The 6,552-nt window shown below is 40.0% G+C and overlaps 2 protein-coding genes across 4 annotated transcripts in view; one reads left to right on the forward strand and one right to left on the reverse strand.

The window, feature by feature from the left end:
- The window catches only part of SUPT3H (SPT3 homolog, SAGA and STAGA complex component), a 496,504-nt gene extending 494,854 nt beyond the window's left edge, over positions 1-1,650 (reverse strand). Inside the window, exon 1 of the mRNA XM_019520970.1 lies at positions 1,550-1,650. The gene's annotated coding sequence lies outside the window, so the exon portion shown is untranslated. The remainder of the gene's footprint in view (positions 1-1,549) is intronic.
- The window catches only part of RUNX2 (runt related transcription factor 2), a 251,017-nt gene that overhangs the window by 64,390 nt on the left and 180,075 nt on the right, over positions 1-6,552 (forward strand). The gene's annotated exons all lie outside the window — the stretch shown is intronic.

Here is a 6,552-nt window from a genome sequence, read left to right on the forward strand (position 1 = left end):
TTTTTTTTTATGCCCTGAAACCAATTCTGCGGACCCACATTTAAATTTGGTATTGCATCAGACCCTCCCCTTTGTTTCTTCCATAACTGGATTTTGCATATCATCTGAAATCATGCAAAAACTTCAAGGATTGACATATTTTTACTTACATAAAGCTCAAACAAAATAGGAAGGAAGGAAACCACTGAATGCTCAGATGATTCCTAACTAATACTTTATTAAAATCAGTGTTTTTGTTTTCGGTATCCTAGTCCAGTGGGGTAATTCTTTTTGGGAGACATGCCACAAAGTAGCTCCACTTGCTCACCAAGTGCCACTCTGAACTCCCTCCCTGCCCGCTCAGCTGCTCTGCTTTCTGCTTCTTGCCCTGTGCTTCCTGCCCAACCTACGGGTTACTTTCTGCTTCCTGCCATATCTACCACTCTACTTCCTTCCCCTCCATGATCTGCCATATTTCACACAGAGGCTACCCATGCCACTTTTTGGCATGTGCCACAGGCTAGCCAGTAGCCACCTCTCTTAGTCTATATTATGACTTCAGTCAAAAAACAAAAAAAGTCACTTTTGAGCCTATTGTATGCGTGTGCTCAGGACTGGGCAGTAAACAGTGTAAAAAAGGTCCCTGCTTCTTACAGTACAGGAACATTTCAACTAACTGCACGTATTCAGGACTTTGATTTTATGCTGTCATCCAAAAAATCAGCTCTATTAAATGGATACACACACAAAATGGTTTCAGAAGCATAACCTAGCTTCCAAAAAAAGTATCAACAAAAGACAGACAGCTGGGAGAGGAAGAAAGGGGTACACAAAGTATATATCAGAAGACACAGTGTTTCACTTACACTCTATTCCTTCCAAAAGGATCTGAAATCTGAAACCCAAGATCCTAACATCTGAGCCTTTACTTAAATTCTCCTGGAGGTGCACTAGCAGGTTTAAACTGAAGATGTTCTAGAGTAAAGTGACCTAGCTATATATAACAAAAGTATGACTCAAATGCTAGAAATACCAATTCTGACACGTAATCATAGCATAAGATGCAACACTCCTTTATCAAGATTTAAGTATAAACTGTTCTGCTGATACCTGTGACCATTACCAACAGAGTTCTACTCTACATGATGCATGTAATGGCATGTAGCAGGTAAAAGTAAGACCAGCCACTCCTGCATTTCTGAGACTTAGCCTGTTATTAGACAAGCAGATAATGCAAAAAGAACAGAGTTCAAGATGAACCAATCCTTGTGAGAATGGATCTGGAAGTAGCAGCAGTCTGCGAGCGGACAACGATGACATCTGCATCACCGTCTGTATGCAATAACGTTGTTCAAAGCTGGGGATGTTATCAAAGTAATCTAAGCCTTCTTTCTGATTAGTTTATGAAGAAGTATAAAACAAAATGCATATGCTGGTAGTAGAATTCATGCCAGTAAAGAACATATTACATCTGCTGTTCTTACTGCCTCCTCTGATTATTTGATGCATTAAATTCTTATTTTACTGCTTTCTTTCAAGGTAGTAACAAAACCAAGAAAAAAAAAATTACCTTCCATTTGGCAGTGCACCATCTTCCAATTCAACAATGACCCTGGATACAGCAGTGGCCTGAACAGCCAATCTTCATTTGTCTCATAAGTCATGTTTGGGTGCTCCAAGTCCTGCCCAGCCTGGTGCACTGATTCCACAAGCATCCTCCTCTTTTCCACTAGTGAGATAAATCATGCAAGCCCAACATCTACTCTAATTCAGTAATTCAAAAAGCTATGTGGATTTCAGAAGGCCAGCAGGGCACAATACACTTTTCAACTCCAAGACATCTATCCTGCATAGACTGTGAACTAAATTCCACCTCTAGATGCAGTCCCAAAAGACTTCAGTAGGAACAACATGTACATATGCAAGAATAAGTTTTAGATACTAATTTTTTTCTTCAAAAACTGTTCTCTCCACAATCCCCAAATAAGCTGTCTATATGGATCGTGCTGGACAAAAGTCTCTTTGCATATTTATTTTCCTCAAGACAGTTTAAAGCTGAAATCCTATATGACTACAGGATTCGAGAGAGATGGGTGCAACAAAAGTTCTCCTTCTTAATCAGTTTTCCAAATACTTTGATGGGGAAAGGGGGGGGGGGGGTGGAAATCAGCTTGACCTGACCAATCACATCCCCAAGCATTAAAAACTTGCTCTTTTAGAAACCATTTAATCTTTCATCCTATATGGTAAGGGTTGCCAAAATATGGAATGGGCTTCCAAGGGAGGTGGTGCTCGCCCCAACCCTGGAGGAGGCTAGACAGGCACGTGGCTGGGGTGGTCTGACCCCAGCACTCTTTCCTGCCCAGGGCAGGGGATCAGACTCAATGATCTGCTAAGGTCCCTTCAGACCCAGACATCTATGAATCTATCTTTTTAAATTAAACAAATCCAACTTTCCTCCTATGGCCCTATTTTAAAGCTGCAATTTTTCCAAGTATGAATGCTGCATGAATATTCTTTAAATCACCTTACAAAGGTCTAGGCCCTCTACTAAAACATATATGGGTTTCAGATATCCAGATGAAAAGTCAGACAATGAATGCAGGATTTTGTAGTATAAGATACTGATAAGGTTACAGTAATTTTTTTCTTGAGGTTCAATTTGAAATGCCAGAAGCAGATGTCTTTATATTTATGTTAAGAGGAGAAGGCAGGGATTAATCTAAACCTTCTGCCATCTCTCTTCGCAGAATGTGTTGCGTCTATGCTGGTTCTGGCACTACAAATTAAGCACCAACAATTTTTCCTTGCCTCCTACCGATGGTATTAAACTGGCACAAAGACTAAATATTCGGTAAGGAGCCCAACTCAAGAAATCTGAGACTGCAAACTTCCTGTAATTTCCTACTTCTGCCTAGTTTAAGGGCTATCCTCAATGTTGGATGCTAAATATTGGTGAATTCCTTATAAGAGATGCAGAGGAACTGTTGCACACAAAAAAGTAAATCTCAACATCTCTAAAGGAAAAGACAAGAAGGCTGCATGCCACATTTTTCTCCAAGTTTTTCAAAACTTGGGCTCTGCTGGTGGCCTTGTAAGTCTAGCTTACTACTTTATGGACACAGAAATGTGCATCATAACAGCCATTTTTTTCCCTCCCAGGTAACCACAGGCAACTTCCAGTAGAGTAAACAGGAGCAGTGCCTGCCAGTTTAAGGGTACAGGCTGGCCTCAAAGCCTTAATTCTAGCATGATATAGTGTGGCCAAATCCTGAACGGCATAACCAATTAAGCATTTTGCCTTTCTGAGTAATAAAATTAATACAAATAAAGTAATAAAACTCCTACATAAACCCATTTAGGAGTATTTTAGTGTATAGCATTGTCTAACGCTTAAAAAAAAATACCACTGTAAGATTCAAAGCTATCACCTAATTTTCCTTCTTTCTGTCAAAGAGTTAGCTCTACCACAGAGTATCTTACTATAAAACACTTTATGGAACGTGACAGCAACGCAGACTTTGGCTTTTGAGAGTTTATCTAAACAGTCTTTGTAGGCAGTTAAAAAACTGACATTTTACACTTCACCATTTACAAGCCTAACCTTACAGCTTATTCCACCTCCAATTTACTGCCACTGAATTTAGGTAATTTTTTTTTTTTTTTTAATTTGGACTACAGCCTACCCAGCATAATTATGTTTTGTTCACTTCTCTAGACCAGTGGTCTCCAAAGTGGGGTGCGCACACCCCAAGGGGGGGAAAAGACAATCCATTGGGCTGCAGGAAGAAAATATTAGAATTTATATTTATTTTTTATCTAAAAAAAATAAGAAAGAAATTAAGCTTTACTAATATTTAATATACAGATTGACACTGGCGCCCGTATGTCAGATGGTCACGTGTCACGTACAGTATGCAAGGTATCCTGAGGGAAGAGTGGGAGTTCCACAATGCGGAGGGGTTGACAGTGGCGCCCTCACTCGTTTGTTCACTTTCAGCGCATTGCAACGTATATATTGGGGGTGCATGCTCAAAAATTTTTTACTGATGGGGTGCGCGATCAAAAAAGTTTGGAGACTACTGCTCTAAACCACTTCTATTTTTACTAGCTCTTTTTCAAATGGAGCAACCTAAAATAAACACAGGATATTCACGTGAAGGGAGCATCACAGCATTATATAATGGCATATTTAGTATTTCTGGCCTGTTCTTTATACATCTTAACATTTCATTTGTTTTGATTGTCGTTGTGCACCAAAAACGAGGGTTGGAATGAACCCCAGGTCACATCTAGTCCATCCCCCTGTTCAAAACAGGACCAGCCCCAACTAGATCATCCCACCCAAGGCTTTATCTAATCCAAGTCTTAAAAACCTCTAAGGATGGAGCTTCCACCACCTCTCTAGGTAACCAGTTTCAGTGCTTTACTACTCTCCTAGTGAGAGAGTTCTTCCTGATAATGAATGCAAGAGAAGCTCAGGTTAGTTAACAAGAATATCCAGTCCACCACTGTGCTCCACATTCACCTGTTCCATCAATGCAGAGTTCCCAAAGGTTAATTTAAGATTAAGATTATTAGCCAAGATTGGAATAATCTGAAAAATGTGACCTCACTGTGCACATTTATCTTTAGATTTAGTTTTCCAAGTTTTCAACCTTTTTTGTCACCTTCTTGTCCTCTGTACCTCAACAGGAGCAATTTTACCCTCTCCTCAGTGGCTTTCAAAACACTACTAAGATCATCTTCCTGGATCATTACTGGATACCACCTTCCTTTTTCATACTTCTAGCGTACCAGTTTTCAACCTTTTTTCATTTGCGGGCCTCTGAAACAATGTTGAATGGAAGGGCAGACCCCTTTGAATTGTAAGTGTGAGTATTCACATACTTTCAATTGATCATAATCATCTTTCCAGAACCTGTTAGACAATCTGCAGCCTCCCAGGGTCTGTGGATCACAGGTTGAAAACCACTGTTCCAGTGTCCCTGCAGAGACTAGCACACAAAACACAAGCTTCTATCTTTGCCTTTAAGGCCCATCAATCTCCCCTGCTCATCGGCTGCCACCTCCATTTTTCCTCACTTTTTCACTCTTTTATGTACTTACTACCAGTGCTGCTCATAATCCACAAAGCTATTACTTCATCCTCCAAAAGAAGTGTTTCGTAGCTTTAAAAATGACTATGCTACTGGAAAACTTGAGGCATGTGTTGTTACAGTATATAGAGTATATATCCCATTTTAACTTCTTGCCTTCCCCAAGCATTCCCCCCTCTTTTACCACCTATTCCTTGCTTTTTTCTCTTGCAAATTTTAAGAAGGTGTTCTGATTATAAAAGGTTTCTGAGGCTATAAGAACATTATAGTGAGAATTGCTGTTTTACCTATAGTTCTCTAGACAGATTTCTGCATTGCTACCTGTGCTTTCATAATCAAAGCACTAATGCCCAACACAGTGGAAAGCACAGGTCTAACCAGTTTGCTTTTCCTCCTTGTGTTTCACAATAGCATCAACAATTAACTTCTGTGGGATTATCACAGAAATTTTTAGGTTTGGCCCGGTGCCTTAAAACACCCTTTGAGGTGCACTCTAATCACCTAGTAACACACTGTCTAGCAGGTCTCATTGCTTAAGGGTATCATGTAGAAGTAGCATCAACAGCCAAACCAGCATTCAATGATGTCTAAGATTATTATGCAAATATAATTGCTAAAGCATGTGTAGTTTACAAAATTATAGCTTCCTTATGCTGACAAGTTACTAACTGACTAATCAAAGTTCAGGCAGTTAAATTCTATATTATTCAAAAAATCAGCCCGTAAGAGCGATTCAGCTGGTTCTAACACTTTGAGGCTCTGTGAATATGCTTGTGAGCATTCAAGGGCCAGCAAATCCTACAAAATCTCAATCTGTATTGCCAATATTGAGGGTTCAAGAACTCCTCACTCAAACACCTCCCACCCGAGAAACCAGGCTTCATTTTTCTGCTTCCTAACTTCCAAGTCAGTAGGATATACTTTTGTCACAATTCAACCAGAATCATCAGGAATAGAAATGTATGAATGGTTTGACCTCCCCTCCCCCCTCACTCACCCGAATAAAATTATCAAATTCCAGGAGCTGGGATTTAGGAAAAACCACCGAATAGTCTACGAGTTGGCAACACTAGTTGGAACACCACCATTGTTACTAATGCAGCAACCATAAACAGGATGAAAAAAAAATCATTAAAAGAGACTCCTGTTCCAAATGGCAGTTACCAACTTGGCAACATAAGGCCTAACCTAAACCCACTGAAATCAGAGGAAATACTGTCACTGTCTCAGTGATTCTCAAGCCAGGGTGCCATGGCATGCTACAAAATGCTTTTAAGGGTGCAGCACAATACTAATGCTATTAGATATGCAAAGATGCACACAATTCACAAGACATACCCAGAGATTTCAAATAGGAATCCACAGTAACAAAAGTAGATACCAGAAGTTACCCAAAGAACCCTGTCTGCCCAGTTTACCCACACACACACACACACACACACACACACACACACACACACACACACACACACAC

This window comes from Gavialis gangeticus, unplaced genomic scaffold (genome assembly GCF_001723915.1).
Source record: "Gavialis gangeticus isolate Ggan-Ray unplaced genomic scaffold, GavGan_comp1, whole genome shotgun sequence".
Lineage (NCBI taxonomy): Eukaryota > Metazoa > Chordata > Crocodylia > Gavialidae > Gavialis > Gavialis gangeticus.